We start from the raw sequence: 16,915 nt of genomic DNA, 5'->3' as shown, positions 1-16,915 counted from the left end.
ATACATTCTTTCACATTGCAAATCGTTCTTGTAATGAAAGTGTCAGCTATACGTCTTTAGGTGTTAAAATTAAGTGTTGTATAATTTGTGTTTATATACAGATAGATATCTAGCCATATTATACATTTGTAGAAATAAGCATATAAAGCTGAACTGTTTTTGTAATGTTGCAATGTAAAAAAAATTAAACAGCAATGATGACACTGAATTATATACTGAGTAACAAAATCCAGATATATTATTCTGTTTGCATTCATTAAACCTCTTCTGTGCTATGCAATATTTCTAATAAATCAAACTGTATATAAAGAATATTTTTGTAGTATCAGACTTTCAGAACCAGCTCACTCTCCTGGAAGAGACAAACACATGTGAAATGTGTGACAAATTTCTAGTAAACCAATGTGCTAAATCAAAGATTACCAACTTGTGGCATGCCAGTTATTTAGAAACTATCACATTTTAGCATATGTAAATGTAGCATTAATTTTGTTTGAAATTTCCATAAACATATATGAAATGTTATTAAAATACATGCCATACTACTTCAATTAATTTTTAATACCTTAGGTCTGCTTTAATATCTACTCCCCATTCCTATGGAAATTGGTTTGGAGTGCAGCTTAGGACCATTAGAACCTAAAACTGGCAGAGATGAATTTGTTCAAAATGACTTAATCTGCACGTTCTGAATTCTGCTGCTTTTTTTTCTGGTAAAGTCGAGAAGAAGGAAGTATTCCAACTGTCTTTTGACTTTACTGTATATGTAGTCCAGATAACCTGCCCAGAGATTTTATGTTCTTCATCACACAAACTGTAGTAAATCGTATTATTTTTAATGTGGTAAGAATACCACTCTACCATGAATGATTATGATACAGATGACTAGTCTATTTGTAATCTCTGACAGTTTAGTCATTATAGTAGGGGGAAAAAACTGGGCTAGTAGACTCACTTTAGGCAAATACATTTCTCATATCTACTATCCTGGGATAAGTACATACAATTACACAACCATGGTGAAAACTAACATCCAAGAAGGTTTAAGTTCTTAAGATATGTACTTACTACTCAATGATGTTTTTACAGTTTCTTCATTTTTCATCAACAAAATATTCTGCTCTTCATCAGAAAAAGGTTCAGCCTTCATGTTAAACACTTCCAGTATCACCCTTTGTGTGCTTATTTGAAGAACACAGCTAGACTACCAAGAGACAAAAATAATAACATAAATCCTTTTAAAAGTATCTTACCACCAAGTTTTTCACACAAAGAAAAACTCAAAATTTAAATCACTAACAAATTTCATGCAAGTGCACAAGTATTAACTTTCCTATATTTTATAATAAAAAGTGTTAAAACTTTTATTGTTTAAAAATTTTAATTCATTTTGAAACAAAAATGTAGTAATTAACCAAGACGATGACAGTCCCTCCAAATTTTCAAATAACAATTAACACACACAAACATAGGCACAGTCACAGCTAGAATAATAGGACTGGGGAGAGCATGGATTATTTTGAAGTCCTATGTACTGAATATATGAAAAAGATATTTTGTATTTCAAGTACAAACATTCCATAGAGTAGATAGCGCTGAGTTTTGTTTAGTTTTTCTTCTTCATAATCCTTGCCACTGACATGTCTTTTCAAAGTCACCATAGACATGTTTTCATAAAATAATAGCATTACATTTTAAATTATTAAAAAAGTATTTTTATTCTTAATATCAAAATCACCTTGGATTCAGATTGGCTCAGTAATGTCTTCAGACATTCACAGACAAATGTTTTGTAGAAATAATTCATTTACCAAATCTGATTTTTTGTGTATAACAAATCTGTAAGGTTCATGAAGACATATAGTAAATTCATAATTATAGTAAACATTACTGTATATAGCTTCACAGAATAAACCAATGCTATTAGCAAAGAGTTAAAGGTTACTGATAAAAGATTTTTGATGAAAACTAGGAGGTGGTTGAACATTTAATTGTTTTCTTTTCTTCTGTTTTTACAAGATAAATTATTAGTAATATTCCTGTCCCTATACATTCAAGGGGTAATAAGGAAATGGCTTAAAGCATGTAGATATGAATCCCTTGGTGGTAAGAAGAGAGATTAAAAACAGATATAATACCAGGGTCAGACAAGGTTTTCCCTAGGGTTTTAAAGGAGGTAAAAAATCAGATACACAGGCCTCTTTCATTGTTGGTTGACCACTATACAGTGGGTGGTTACCTGAAGATTGAAAAGTTGCTTCACAAATTAATTTACTGATACATGACATTAAGAAAATCCAACATGGATTCACCAATAGTACATCTTCCCTTAATAATCTATTATCTTTTTTCAATGATGTTGTTTGTTATCTGGATGATAGCAAAATTACGAATTTTGTATACTTATGTTTTTGAAAACCTTTGATAAGATTCCACACAAAAGATTAGTTAAGAAAATCATACTATTAGGGGTTGGGGAAAACTAGTTAATTGAATTTTGGGGTGGTTTGGTGGGAAAAGCTAAAGTTTCAGGAATGAGTTGGATCAATTAGTCAGTTAAGAGGAATGTTGAGAAATAAAAAAGATATCTGCAGTTTATGTGATTTTTATCACAAATTCTAGACCTATTGAAATCTAATACTTCACCAGCATTCAGCATTTGAAGCATATCTTCTACAGTATTATGTTGCACATACAAATAGTGTTTCAAGAAAACTTTTGTCACATGTTGTCCAGCCCAACAGTGATTTGTGAGAAATAAAAGATAGATCTTAGATGCTATATTCACATGCCTCTGATTTTAAATCCAAAATGGGCAAATTATAAGAGATATGTGGGAAAAAAAATATCTGCAGTTTACAGAATTTGTATCACAAATTTTAGGCTAAAAGAATGTTCTTAATGAGCTTCAGTTAAAATGGACTCCTGTTTCTAGTGGACTGCCTCAGGAATTGCCATTTGATCCTTTGATTTTTCTTACAGGCATTAATAATATTGATAGGGGCATAATTAGTAACTTAATAAAGTCTGTTGATTGATTAATGAAATTTTTTCTAACTCCATTGAAAAAAGTTCGACAGAATGTCTTGGTTTAATTGATGAGTTGAACAAGTATTTAGCATATATTCTATTATTCTATCCATTGCAAGGTAATGCATTTGGGTTATAATTAGATGAGATTCCACTCCATAGTGAAGTAGTGGAAAAGTAACTTATGCCATCAAAACAGTGTTCTGATGCTAGTCTTTGGATGTACTTATATATATATATATATATATATATGTATATATATATTGATTTCAACTCAAATGACGGCTACTAGGATGATTACGGAGATGTAAAGAATATCTTGTAGGGATAGGTTATGATCCCTTATTTTATCTTGAGAAAAGAAGATTTAGAAGTGAACTACTGAAGTTTACAGTATTATCTGGAGGACTAATAGCATAAAGGCCTGATTTCTTTGTGTTGTATTATGAAACAGTATAAGGAGAGGACACAAATCTAAGACTTGAAAATGACAGTCTAGGCTCAAGTTTAAATGGTTTTATTTTTCTCACATAGTGACTGATTTATGGAACAGTTGGCACTGATAGTAGTATAGATAAAGGAGATTAAGATGAGAACTGATGATTTACTGAAAAATAAAGGTGAGCATAAATTTTATTTTTATTAAGGCCCAGGGTGGATGTGTAAAAACAACCTACAACTTACAATAACCAAATCGACCCTTGTCCAAATGTAATGTTATGGGCTTAAATAATATATATTGTCACATTAAAGAAGATACACCAAGATACTGTCTAAACATGAGGTATGTTTTCTACAATAATCATTGTGCTTATAAGTTGTTGTTTGCAAATATTAACTTGTTAACTTAATACTGTATCAGGATAGTTACTGTACTTTCCCAAGAACTAGTAATAATACTTTAGTTTAGGCTTAAGTACTAACACACTGATATTAAATCTTATCATTTTTAATAGAACAAAACTTTATAAATATACATTTACCTGTTAAGAACGAAAGTAATTAAAAGCATGATCAGATTAACGAAAATTGAAATATATATATAATATAAATAATATATATGTATATAAGAATTTTTGTTAACTTGATCTTATATATATATTCATACCTTCGATACTTCGTTAACTTTAACTGAAGTTCGTGTCAGTATCACGACTTGAGGCTCCTCACTCGTTTTCACACAGTGTGAAACGGGGTGAAAAACGATAAATATAATGAAACAAGTTATATGTATAAACAGAGTAGTATAATAAAATAAAAATAACAGTACTATATGCCACGTTATTATCAAATAAAATGAAAAAATATCTTAATTTCATGTAAAAACACAATATGAGGTTTAAGTTAATGCTCGCTGGACACTCCTTCCATTAAAAGGAAAGCTACTGACAGATGTTCAACAAATCCAAATAACGAAAAAAATTCAATGAAATACAGTAACATAAAGAAAATAAAATGCTATTTAACAATTGTTGTTGTTGTTTTGTTTTTTGTTTGTTACAAGCTATTCAAAATAAGGCACACACCAAAAATATTTCACTGACTCGTTTAATAAAAGGCATATTTCTACTGATAAATATAATAACATACGTAAGATTTGTTTGTTGTTATTAAGCTCAAAGCTAAACAGTGAGCTCTCTATGCTATGCCCATCGCAGGTATAGAAACCTGATTTTTAGCTTTATGTCCACAGACATACCGCTTAGCCTTACCATTGAGCCACTAGGGGATCTTTATGTCAGTTCTTACATTCTATGGTTAATTAATTAACTTATTATTATCTACTTCATTTTATATTTGGTCCACTGGTGGCTAAGCGGCAAGTCTGTGGACTTATAACGCTATATTTCGGGTTTCGATACCCACAGTGAACAAAACACAAATAGCCCATTGTGTAGTTTTGTGTTTAATAACACACACAATAGAATTAAAAGTTAGCTCACATAAAAAAATTAATATTGATATGCAAATCAGCGTAAAATCAAAATGTGAAATACCATTGTTAAATTATGGGTTAACGTCACAAGAAGCAGTAATTGCAAACTTTTAATTTCTTTCCATTTGGCCCAGAATATTCATACAATACAAACCTTGCTAGAATAGACTACAGTAAAGCCTTGCACATCAATCGAGCTTGCAGATATACAGACAATGTTCTAATATCAAAATTTTTGTACACAGATTTACAAAGTTATCTGCCAGGGCTCATTCTAGGAAGAACCTCTTCCACTACAAACTATCTAGATTTAGATATCGCCATCATTAATCACACATTTAACTTTTAAGTTTTCGATAATACGATATTTTCAACTTTGAAGTTACAAATTTTCAATTTCCAAATAAGTTATATTACAATGTTTACTACTGGTAGCTTATTAGATACAATAGATTTTGCTAACCATTACAAGATATTGTCACGTCTCCGTTTGTTAATTAACTTTCCGTAACTTGTTCCGACGAAACTTTAGCGACACAAGTCCTTACTTAATAAAACTGGTTTATTCTTTCTGAATATAATTTTACCGATACACTCAACTTCAACAGTTGCGCTATAACAAACTATAATTCACGTATCATGAGCTAGACTTCAACAATACGTCTCTCTCTGACTGCAGTTCAATTACTCATTACCTACACACACATTGTCCCGTCACGTTGTGACCATCTTTTATATACCAGACTACTCTATATCTAGTAAATGCTAGGGTATTCACCAAGGTACAGGATAGTTCTAGAAACGTGGCGTGACACTAGTCATGTGACCTCGCTGACGCAACAGTATTATGGTATAGTTCGCAAACTCTCTCGCACTTTTCATAATCAGAGTTTATCATTGTGAAAAGTAAACAAAAATTCATTCAATTCTATGGAAAAATTCATAGACTTGGGTTTAGGAGTTTTATAGAGTATTACAACCTCTTAAAAAACCTCCACGTCTACACTTTGACTTCTTAGAATGTTCTTTGGAGTAATAGTAAATAGATTTAGTGTATTGAGCACCACTGGTTTTACTTCCCGTAAGTTTAAGCTCTGATTATGAATGGTTAATACTAGCTATATAACAGTTGGGTGTATAATATTGCACTACATTATTGGTTATATTACTGTTACGTCTCTGGTCGTTGGTTAATTTTCCGTAAAAATTATTTCCGAAAAACTTCAGCGATACAAGTCCTTTCTTAAATAAAACTAGTTTATTCTTTCTTAATACAACTTTGCAATACACTTAATTTCCACAGTCACTTAACTTAACACACGCTATAATTCACAATGATTCACGCACTTTACTTACGGTCACTACCACGCTTAACTCGATTGTCCGTCTCTATCTGTCTGCAATTCAATTCATTAACTTGCTTTATTTGCCTGCTTATATACAGGACTAGAAAGCGTTAAGCAAATACTGGATTATTGGTGATGTTCCCTGATCCTTCTAGATACTCATTACGTGTTACCAGAGTCACGTGACTTCCGCTGTCGTAATATTACATTAGTTTTGCTCATTACCATATTTAAGATTGTTGTTTCTTTTCTACGTAACATTATTATTAATGAATTTTACATTTTGCACATTCGAACGTAGGTAATAAATGCGAAGCGATTATAAAGTATGTAGATTATTTCAAGATAGAGAGTGAACTAGTTAGTGTTAGCTACAGTACAAGTAAGCCGATTTCTTTTATATTTATTAACGTCATTTTAAACAGCAATTTACTATAAAAATGTTGGAATTTGTAGAAATGTTAGAGGAGGAAATAAAGCAATTTATCATTGTTATGTGGGCTAAAAATTGAATTATCTTCACCAGATAATTTTAGATCCGCTTCCAACGAAAGAACTATGCTACAAAATTTTGTGTCGGGAGTGGGATAATTTTGGTGAAAACAAAAGCATAAACTGAGATAGGAAACCTGCTAAACATGATAAAACAATGGAAATATAAACTAAAACATGAAGAGACAAAGCATTTAAAGAATAACAAAAAGACAGGGATAGGAAATTAAAGGGAGAGCAAGAGAGAAAAATAAAATAAAACCAAGAAAAAAATATACAAAATTAAAAGAAAGTGATAGAAAAAGGAATGAAAATCATGAAATTTACAAAAAATAAAAAAAGACCAAAAAGAAATTTACAGAAATTCTAAAAATCAAGAAGAGTCAGTAAAGTTGAAGAAAGAGACATACTATTTAAAGAATTAAAGACAAAAATAAACGCAAATGAAGACAAGATCAATGACACTCTCAGAGATATACGGAGATTAAAATAAAACTGAAGAAGAATAAAAATGTTGTAATGCTAAAATCAATGAGCAAAAGAGAGCAGCAGTGATGTAGTAAACAATATCGCTAACAGAAAAAACATAGAGAAAACTAATTATTATATGCAAAGATTATCAGCCACACCTCTTTCTGCCTTGGCTCAGGAGTTCCAGCTTGGGACACCATCTGTTACAAAAGATGGAATAGGGAAATTTATTTGGTCTACACCTAATACCACTACTCCTACACCATCCATTATGGAAGTACCTTCCTGAAATACCCCAGCCACAACACTACCAAATCCAGTTCTAAATTTACCTGGACAGTTCAATATTGGCCAATCAAAAGACCAACTGACTTTGACAAAAAGGTACCATGAGACTTATACCAAGCTCTGTTAAAAAAAACTTCCACAGTGAATGGATGGTGTAGTGAACGACAAGCTAGCCATCTTATTACCCATTTCAAAGGACCAGCTTTGACAACATTAAGTAACAGTCCAGTTGAGAGCCATAACAGTTACCAAGCATTGGTAGCTTGCCTTATTCAGCAGGTTTGGAGCATCACACTAGAAAGATGTGTCCATAGCAAAATTCTGAAGAAGGACACGGGGGAAAGAAGAGATCTTAGCTTAATTTGCAAAAGGTTTGGAAAAGCTTGCCCAATTACCTGCACATTCGTCTTGAAACGATGAATTTATTGGCACATGACTATTTTATAGACTATAACAGGCAAAGGTATGAGAATCAGGCTGAAGCAAAGTAGATGCAAGTCCTTAAAGAAAGCTCTACAGCTGGTGATGGAACAAGAAACCATTAAAGTTGCTGACAAAGAACTAAAAACACCATCTCAAAGTTATGGAATTGCAAATTGAGTAGTGTCAAAACATCAACTCCAGCTCACAACAATTTAGAAGAACTAGTGACACAGAATGGAAAGAATAAAACACAAGATAAGAAATGTGTAGTACCATGCTATTTTCCATTCCTTTTAGTTCAAAAGTTAAGTTCACAGAATTTTTTTCTCCTCTATAGTTTTCAGCGTTGGAAAATAGCATTGCTCAAGCAGAGTTTAATTGGATCAAGTGGAGTTTACCTTTTTGTTTAATTCTCTTGCAGGAATAACAACATGCTCTTTGATTAGCGTGCTGAGTTATTCTTGCCAGCAAATCAGACAGTAGCTTCAGGCGAACTTGTCCATGATCTTCACTGTCCCTTGGCTAACTGATCTAACAGTCACCAATCATTGCTTTTTTCGTGTTAGAAACTCCAGTTTATTGTTGGGGCCTGAGAAATCAAACTTTCCAGAGGTTTCTACCTATATTTGCCATAGATTTTACTAAAGTTTAAGCAGATTTTAGTTTAAAGAGTTCCCACTAACTGAAATCTCTGAAGTAACATGCAGAAGCTTAGCAACAGTAAATCATGTACAAACTTGCAAACAACAAACTCTCCTAACATTCTTAAGTTCTCGCTTTCTGCTGAGGTAACATTGTCAGTGTATTATTTTTAAATAGTTTTACTTTTTGAGAATGTTGCAGATATTTAGTGACTGCAGTTAACTTCTACTTTTATTTGTACGGGTGAGTGGATCAGCACACAAGTTTAGTTTATTGAGTAGGAGTGTAAGTTTGCATGTGAGTGAACTGTGAGTTTAGCGTAGTTAGCATTGTTTACTTTCTTTATTTTTGTATTAAGAGTTGGCTCTATAGGCTCACATTAATTTGAGACACTCTCTTTTAGGGTTAAACTCAGTTGTATGCTAGTCTAGATTATAAGGGGGCTGGGGATTACTCCAGCTAGTCACCGTTCTTTCTCTTTTTAAACCTACACGATCACTTGCCCTGCTGTAATTTGTGATACTATCTTGGGTTGTGTGACAGGGTATTATTGTTTACACTGTAAACCATGGTGATTTTCATTAAACATTTGTATTCTGTGTGAAATCAGTGTCCTGTCTCATTATTTGTGGTTCATTTGTCGCATTAGTTGAGAAACACATCTGCATAAGAGATCCATAAACCTCTTGTTTTTGTGGTTCCAGACTTCTCTGCTTTACCAGAAATCCTCAATATACCACAAGTGTAACTTGAAAAGATATACTGCCAAGAACTGCAGACAAAAGCTTGCACGGAATAAGAATTTCTCTCAAAGGATACTAGAAAGAGGGAATCTGGCCATACATTTGAGACCATGAGGAATAAACAGCTGTTAAAACATCAAAGAGACAATATCAAAGGATGACTCTTTCAGCCTAACCAGATCAAAGGAACAGCCAAGGAGTTTACCTTACATCGTGAAACAGCAATTACCTGGACTTATTTAGCTGATAATACACCATTTGCCCTAAATGAGATAAAAGTTCACTATTTATAAGAAAACAGCCAGGAGTTTAGATTTATTGCAGTATATTGATTGACAATGGTTATGGAAGTATAATCAGAGGTGTCACTAGATGCTTAAAAAATTCAGGGCTGGGGCCATAGACACAGGAATTTTTAGCATTTCAGTATGATATCGATCATGGATTTCTATTCTGATTTTTCAATACACCAACTGGAGATTTGGGGCATTGTAAAATAGAACTGGGACATGAGCCCCATGTGCTAGTGCCTAGCAATGCCTCTGGTTACAGTTGTTCAACCCAATTTTGTAATGAAGAGTGGGACCTGGCTCCAGATATGAAGGAAGATGATGTAATAATGCAAAAACAAGTGGACATAAGGTTCCGGCAAAAGGAAAATTAGAAGTTACCCTTATTGTAAGAATCTTCTCTATGCCTCATAATTGTGGGTAATTGACATCAAGGAAGAGTGCATATGGGAACTGACTTCAAGCAGAGACACTGCAAGGTTAGGTTACCTTTTCATTGCTTCACAGTCTATGACCAGGAAATTCCTGTGCACTACAAGGCAATTACTACACTAGAGATTAAACTTCCCATGACAATCAGGAGGACAGTCATTGTACCAGAAAAATTAAATACTAATACCAGGACTTGTTGAAAATAAAAGTACAGCAAGTGAATAGACTGTAATTGAACTAAACACTCCAGCATGTCCTGATGAATTAATCATGGTTGGTAGAACTCTTATGGACCTGAAGAATAAAATTATCATTAGGGCTATGAACACGACAAAACTTGACATCAAATCTTAGAACTTTCTAAGTGGCCTACTTAACATCGCCATTTACGACTTGAAGTTCCCTCTAGCTAACAAAGATATTACATTAAAAATACGGCTTATTAAGTGAAATAACATGAGCATTAAGTAGGAAAATGTTATAAAAAATCAATTTTTTTCTTATTGAAAAACATTGTATTAGAACTAATTAATTGCTTAGTTGCTAGATCAAGTGAATAATGACTCAATTGATCATCCATGTGTTCTTGTGTCATTGGAGCTGTGATGCAGTTTCCAGAGGGCATAGATATCACAATATATTCAATGAGTTGACCAGTCCAAAAAAGAGGTGTCCAATTGGCCAGGGCTGGGGTGCAAGAAGGGGAACCATGACAGCAAGAAATGTTGGTGACAGGTTATCCCTACAAGTGTGGAATTCTGTTGAGATAGATATTGCACTGAGGAAGTCTGAATGATAGTGTTTTTATGTTCTGTACGTAAGATTTACTATATTCTTTCTTTGTAGTTACTTTTGTTAATAGTATTGGTTGGAATGTTTAATATATCAACTTTTATTACTTTTTAGATTTTGTTTAGTATTATACTTTCAATATAAAGATTGCTTTGCACTGTTAGCTAAATTAATGTATTTAGGACTTACCTAAATCTCTTAAGTTGAATGAATCTCTGAAATATTTCTTATGAATTTGCAAAAAATCTCAGCTGATTATGAAGAAACAACTGAATGATATTTGCTGATTCAGCTAGTTCACATAAATGTCCATTTAAATTTGATCAATACAAGTCATTGTTCCTACATGTTATACACATCTGGGTTGGTAACTTAATGTCCATTTAAATTTGATCAATACAAGTCATTGTTCCTACATGTTATACACATCTGGGTTGGTAACTTAATGTCCATTTAAATTTGATCAATACAAGTCATTGTTCCTACATGTTATACACATCTGGGTTGGTAACTTAATGTCCATTTAAATTTGATCAATACAAAGCATTGTTCCTATATGTTATACACATCTGGGTTGGTAACTTAATGTCCATTTAAATTTGATCAATACAAAGCATTGTTCCTATATGTTATACACATCTGGGTTTGTAACTTAATGCCTTGTTCTAGTGAATTAACTTTTGAGTTACTATTTGAGTAAACAATTCTGCTGGTTTATTTTCATCACTAATCAGAATGTCATATTCAGGAGATTATTCCTCAAGTATTGTACAAACAATGAAAAAACACTAATGCTGATTATACACTGTCAGGAAAACAGTACATTATTAACAAAGAAGTTTACTGATATTACAGATGATCACTGTACAGCAAATGATAATAAAGATAAACACGAAGGGTTTATAATAATTAATTTAGGAGAGTTAAAATTTCTGAAAATACATATCAGGAACTGGTATTGTCAAAGGGGACACAATACCATATTTTTCCAGTGTGTACTGTGTGATAAAGTATAAATTAATACTATCAGTTCAGCATCTATAAATTAACAATACAAACACAATTCACATGCAAAAAAGGAATTTATAGAGAAAATGTTCACTTTAGTCATCATACCTGTAGTATTTCTGTTGAAATTCATGGTATACAAGCTGACTTCTGTTAGAGGGAAGAAAACCACATGACTAACTTATACATCCTGACCGAGGAATTCGCATGACATCCAGTTCAGCCAACTTGTTAATGTTATATTTAATATGCGTGTGTATCTTATGGGACAGTGAGCAAGATGGCAAGTAGATTTTACAAGCATTTTGTACCTTGAACAAGAAGTTTTTTCTAAAATTGCTCATACCCCCCCCCTGCTTAACTATAAGACTGTAACAACTGGTGTTTTTAGGATTTTTTTTTTTAAACAATTAAAAATAGTCAAAATTGTTGCACTCATCCAGTCTGTATTAGAGAGATGGAAACTTTAAATATTATAACATGGTAAAGAATGAAGATACCTTCCGTATCAGACTAGTTATTTAGAAATGAAGTTAGCAGAGTGTTGTATATTCCATTTTGATTTCTATTGAGCTTTTGTTCCAATTTCAATTATGTAATTTTATGTGCAGGATAATATTTATACACTACGTTATCAATACTTGTCTACTTCCCAACATGTTTATTTACTGTATAAATAATACATGTAATTCATATGTTACCTGTTACGATATTTAAGTAGAGGATTTATTTTAAAAACTGATTTCATGTAAAAAGTACCAAAAATTTAGTTACAAAGTTATGCAAGTTTTAAAAAAGTTGATGCGTATCATATCATCATCATAAAAATAAAATGTTACAGCAGGAATCATAAGTTGTCCAATGTAATCATTATTCTGATTTACTTTATTATCACAACACTTACAGACATGATGTTCTCAATACAAAACAATAAATGAAAGAAAGGAAGTAGTTTCTGCTGTGATTACCAATTACAAACAAATTTTACTAATTCCCTCTATTATGGATCTTGGAATGTTCAATAAAAGCAAATACTACAGGAAAAATAATAAATAAATGAGTGCTTCTGTCACATATGCAACTAATTCATTTTGTTGATGTAGTATTAAATTTAACTGATGTAAAATTGGACATCTCTTAAGTCACTGATGAAGAACTAAGTAGGAAAACAATTCTGATAATTATATACTTTTCCTCATCAAAAACGTTACAATGTTTTATGCTAATGAAATATGTCGTTTTACAAAGTCTTGTCTCTAAAGTGGCTTGCCACTCACACATAAACATGAAAATCTATAAAGTATGATGTCTGTTGCAAGTTTCTTATAATAACTGCAAAATCCTTTAACTTAAAAGCAAAGGAGATTAAGTCACTGATGATGTTGAAGTTTCGTGACTGATAACTCTAACCTTGAGCTCAAATCCCCAAAAGGCCCTAATTAAAAACTCTATTTCTTCTCCTCAGTGTGTGTTTACTAATGTTTCTTCTCATAGAATATTCTTTGATATACACCACAGCAATACAGTTTCTCCCCAAAATGTTTTCGATATCTTTTTTTAGGTAACATATTTTGCTTATTTAATTGCCATAAACTTCACAATTGTATGGTTTCCCTCAACTTTGAAAATTCTGATGATTTTTTTGGAGATGAAGAGTATGGACAATTTTTGTAACAGGAACTATAACCATATGACTTTTTTTCCCCGGCTTTTATCTTTTATTACATCTTTAAGTCATTACTTGTTAAAAATTCCTTGACTCAAGTCTTTTGTTTCACTCCAGTGTGAATCTGTTGATGAATTTTTAATTGATCACTTCTTCCAAATTCTTTTCCACATACAGTACAACTGTATGGTTTCTCCCCGGTGTGTATCCTCTCATGCACCTTCAAGTTACTGCTTGTTCCAAATTTTTTGCTACACAGAGCACAGCTGTACGGTTTCTCCCCAGTATGTATCCTCTCATGCACTTTCAAGTTACTACTGGTTACAAATTGCTGATTACATAAAGCACAACTGTATGGTTTCTCCCCAGTATGTACCTTCTCATGCATCTCTAAGCTACTACTTGTTCCAAAATCCCTGCCACACACAGCACAACTGTATGGCTTCTCTCCAGTATGAATCTGCTTATGAATTTTTAAGTGACAATTTCTTCTAAATTGTTTTCCACACACTACACAACTGTATGGTTTCTCTCCAGTATGTATCCTCTCATGCACCTTCAATCTACTACTTGTTCCAAACTTTTTGTCACAATAAGAACAACTATATGGTTTCTCTCCAGTGTGTATTCGCTGATGTACTTTAAGGTAGTCATTACAACTAAATTCTTTTTTACACACAGCACAGCTGTATGGTTTAGCCCTAGTGTGTACCTTCTCAAGCATGTCTACGTCATCTCTTATACCAAACTCTTTGTCACACTCATCAGAAATGTATAATTTTTCTCCTGTGTGAATACGCTGATGAATTTTTAAGTGGCTTCTTCTTCTGAATTCTTTTCCACACACAACACAAGCATACTGTTGTTCCTTATTATGTAGCCTTTCATGTTTTCTAAGTGAGCTATTACTTATAAATGTCTTGCCACAAACATCACAAATGTAAGGCTTATCACCAGTGTGAATTCTCTGATGTATTTTGAAGCTGTTCTTACTTCCAATCTCTTTTCCACAAACTTCACATTTGTAAGGTTTCCCACCCGAATGTATTCTCTCATGTGTTTCCAGTTTACTACTATTTCGAAATTCTTTTCCACAAACAACACAAATATATTTTTTCTCACTATGTAGCCTCTCATGTTTTCTAAGTGAACTATTACTTATAAATTTCTTGCCACAAACACCACAAGTGTAAGGTTTATCACCAGTATGAATTCTCTGATGTATTTTTAAGCTGTTTTTATTTCCAATCTCTTTTCCACACACTTCACATTTGTATGGTTTCTCCCCTGAGTGTATTCTCTGATGTGTTTCCAGTTTACCACTATTTCTAAATTTTTTTCCACACACAACACAAATGTATAGTTTTTTCTCACTGTGTAGCCTCTCATGTTTTCTAAGTGAACTATTACTCATAAATTTCTTACCACAAACATCACAAGTGTAAGGTTTGTCACCAGTGTGAATTCTCTGATGTATTTTTAAGCTGTTTTTATTTCCAATCTCTTTTCCACACACTTCACATTTGTATGGTTTTTCCCCTGAGTGTATCCTCTCATGTATTTTCAGGTCACTATTTCTTGCATACTGACTGCCGCATACAAAACAACTGTACTGTTTTTCTCCAGTGTGTTTCTTCTGATGTTTTTTTAGATGACTGTTCATCACAAAACGGGAAATGCTATTTTGTTTTGTGTTATTTTCCACTGAAAGTGTTTTGCAGATAGCATCACTACTGTTTGGTTTCTGAGATTTGCCATTTTCTGTTTTCGTACAGAGAGGCTCCTTTCCACAACTGTTGTTGATGTAAGTCATTGGATCTAAGATGAAAAAAAATGCAACAAATATAATTATTAATAAGCAAATTGTATATATATGAATCTGGTAACTCCTAACTATATTGAATAATACAGTAAGCCACAAAAAACATTCATTTCAACTTAAAATAGCATGTAAGAATCTTCAACTAATCAATTAATAGCCAGGCTCATTAATCAATTATTTTCACAAGACTCGGATAGTTGGAACAATAAAAAAAAAAGTAATAATTAAAACAATATTTGATTACCATGACATTAATCTATTTAATTGTAACTTTGATTAATTGATTATTTTATATATGACTAATCAATGTAAATTATGCTCATAGATGATCAGTAATATAAATTAATTGAGTTAGTTGCCTAGCTCTACCTTTAACAATACAGATATCTTGAACATGAATTTCCATGTACATGAAGAATGTAGATTATGTACATCATATTATGAAAATAAAAAAAACTATGTAGGAGTTTTTTAAAATGCAATAGATTCTGTTAGAATATACTCAAAAAACAAAAACAGTTTCAAAGCATATCAAATGAGATGATATCAGAAGCAAATCTAAAAAGAAATTTCTACTGTAAAGTGAATGGTACAACATTACAAAGGAAATGTTTTAAGAGCAAAGTGGATAATATCAAACATAATTAGAAATCACTATATAGACAGGATAGCATAATGACTTAATGACATCAACCAGAAGATCTGTTGCAAGAATTTAACATCTCTACTCAAAGCAAATATAATGAAATACTTCAAATGCTTGGTTTGAAAACATTGGTAACAATTCAGTGTTTCTGACCAAAATCATAATTTTTGAACAAAATAGTGTAATATGCGGACATCCATGTTGTTTACCTGCTTTAGTTATATAGGAATTTTAAAAACTTTTCATTTAGCTATAGCCTATGCAGTTTTAGTATGAATACATTGTACAGAAAGTCATTAATACTGCCTTATTCTAGTTGCTTTGTTTTGTTGTTCTGTATAGTAGCTAATTTCTATTCTGCCAAAGAAGATATTGCAGTAACATACAGCATCTACACTGAAATGATTAACAACCATAATACCCTTTCTTAGTTGATGTGATGTTATCCGAATGCTACTGCTGACCAACGCTGTAAGAGAGAAAAGGTCACAAAGTGAAGATATCAACTCAACCATAAAACTGAGCTTCCCTGTCGATTTCAGGTGCAATTTCTTGGTTCAGTTCTACAAGGAGACTGTCAAGTAAAAGTCATACTTCAAAATCATATTTTAGTTCTACAAAGATTAACCCACAAAAGCTGTCAGATTAAGCACAACCTGGTAGAAATCTCACTGTAATTCTGTCTGTGCAAGGACATACACTGTGTTTCTTTTAATTTGCCCAATAAAGATTGTATTAATTTATGTAAATTCTTCCAGTGTCTTTACTTCACATACACTAAGAAAACTCAGTTATCAAATTCAGATTATTCTTCTTATTTACTGAGTGAATTTGTTGTTATTAGTGGGTCTAAATATCTAATTCTTGTCTGTTTTAACCAGAATATAC

General features: G+C 32.3%; 1 pseudogene; it reads right to left on the bottom strand.

Annotated features, from left to right (window-relative positions):
- LOC106466741 overlaps positions 1-16,915 on the bottom strand; it is a 68,377-nt pseudogene that overhangs the window by 34,651 nt on the left and 16,811 nt on the right.

The sequence above is a fragment of the Limulus polyphemus genome, unplaced genomic scaffold, assembly GCF_000517525.1.
Source record: "Limulus polyphemus unplaced genomic scaffold, Limulus_polyphemus-2.1.2 Scaffold2367, whole genome shotgun sequence".
NCBI lineage: Eukaryota > Metazoa > Arthropoda > Merostomata > Xiphosura > Limulidae > Limulus > Limulus polyphemus.
The sequence above is the reverse complement of the archived record's forward strand: the minus strand, read 5'-3'. Positions and strand labels throughout refer to the sequence as shown.